Source organism: Brassica napus, chromosome C5, assembly GCF_020379485.1.
Source record: "Brassica napus cultivar Da-Ae chromosome C5, Da-Ae, whole genome shotgun sequence".
NCBI classification, from domain to species: domain Eukaryota; kingdom Viridiplantae; phylum Streptophyta; class Magnoliopsida; order Brassicales; family Brassicaceae; genus Brassica; species Brassica napus.
Genome location: NC_063448.1, coordinates 33,395,766 through 33,398,166, shown reverse-complemented (window position 1 = coordinate 33,398,166; position 2,401 = coordinate 33,395,766).

Sequence of the window (2,401 nt, the reverse complement as noted above, 5' to 3'; positions counted from 1 at the left end):
AGAGACGGTTTATTATATTCCGCTAAGAACCTCAGCTTAAGAACCCCCCATTAATCATGCTCTTACGAGTTCAATTTTTATAACAATATATAATTAAAAAGATACAATACACATTTTTGGTACAATAAGATCGCAAAAATACATTGAGACGTTACGAAATTTGTAAGCTATTAGAATAATGAGATAGAATCTAACGAAATTTCTACTCTTTCTAATAAACTGACCAATATACACTAATTTTTCAATTGTAAATTATTCAGTTTAACAAAATTCTCAAAAAGTATACGACGAGAGATGTGTGGGTTTCGGCCATAATTCTTGATTAACCATTTTTTAATAAAATATACTCTAGATTAAGTGTTCATGAGTTTTTATTAATGAGACTAAATATTTTATATCTCAGATCGTGGTATATGTTAAAACTTAAAAGAATTAAGATAATTATTATTTTTATTAATGTCATTGAAATGCATTTACCTTTTTTTTTACACAATCAGAAATAATTTTGGAGTTAAGCATGCTTGAATTGCAGTAATAAAAAGGTACGTGAACTATCAGAAAATGATTTGCGATATCGTGTGAGTGAAGTCAAAGCATGAGAAAAGGTCATGTGGTGATTACAATATTAGTAAACAAGGATTTATAGCCTCCGGTAAATCAACGCGCTCCACGTCACATGGGATGGGGCACATGAACCAAGTGGACGGGCATGGAAGGCCTACTAACTGTGACCAGTCGAAGCGTTACAAGTTGTATCAGAACCAAACTAAGACGATTGCAGAGTCATGTGCGTGTGCTCACACTAACATGGATAACGATATTCAGGTGTGATAGGAACACAACGTTCTTTGAAAAGGAGTGAATGGTAACATTCCAATTTGTGGTATATGTTGAAAGATTTAAAATAATTGATTTGACTACCTATGTCACCAAAAATGTAACAAAAGTGCTCTTTTTCGGTCACACATACAGAAAGAACTCCAGAGTTAAACGTGTTTGAGCCGGAGTAGTAAAATGATAGGTGAAGTATTGAAAATTGCTTCACGATATCGTGTGAGTGCAGCCAAAGTACGTGAAAAGTCATTTTCTGATTGCATGATCAGTTAAAAAGTGTTTATAGACGAAAATTAATGCTTTCGCCTGTTGCAAAATAGGGCCCACATGCCGAGATAGCAGGCATAGGAGGCTTATTAGCCACGAGCGGTTGGAGGTTTACAAAGAGTATTAGAGCGAACCCATACGAGTATGTAGTCTGTGTGGGCTCACATAACATGGTAGCTATCTTGGGGTGTAACGGGACGTTGCGTTTTTAAAAAATGGGAGAAATGTAATATCTCGATTTGTGGTATATGTTGGATGGCTTAAAAGAATTGATTTGACTATCCATTTTACTAAAATACATTTATCTTTTCCGTTAAACATCCAGAAAAAACTCCATAACTAAGTGAGTTTGAATTGGATTAGAAAAAGGATGAATGACCTTATAAGAAAATGATTCGCGATATTTTATAAGTGAGGTTAAAGCACGAATTAATAGATCTTTCACACCCGGTAACTTGGTCCGTAGTCCCCATTCCGTGGGACGAGCAGTTGTTACAAAATCGTTGCAATCAATTAGTCTTATGATTGGACACGATTATTATATAACTTGGAACTTTATTATAATGTTGTCATATCGTTATACAACTGTTTCAAACAGTATTGTTCTTCGGCGTTTTATTGATATATAGCTATGCGCACAATCAAATTTTCTCTTCTCGTATCAATGAAGGGAACTACAAGTTCTAATATTGTTTAAAGCTGATACTTTATTTGATTTTCTTTAGTTTGTGAACCATCTAGTTATTGGATTTAGAACTTTCGTGTGAGAAATTAAATAGGAAAATAAGTGTAAATGAGTCAGCATCATTTTGGCTTGTTATAAAATCTCACGAAACTATTCAAGAAAATTAACACCTCCTTTAACGACAAGGACATACGAATGCGAGATGAGAATTAATTTAGAAAACTCGTGTTACAACTATATATAGACTATTGAATTCCGATCTCACTTTCGGCCAAAGGTTACATTATTTTACATCAATTTTGTTATGATATTAGTTAATATAGTAGAAAATGGAAACGAAGGTTCGTAACAGCGTTCAAGCAAAAGGAATTGACTATTGGCTATTTTTCTTCTTCTAAAAGGCTCATGCACGCAATAAAGTGTATAACAAAGAAAAATAACACCATAGTCAAACTATGAGGCATGCGTGTACATATATGAGTGTATGTAACTTTGTTATATGAAAGATAAATATCTTGTTTCTGCACGCATAGATTGAAATCCGGGCTTTATGTACATTTTTGTCAAAATCTTGAGAAAAAGTGGTTAGGCAAAGATTTTATAAATAGTAAACTA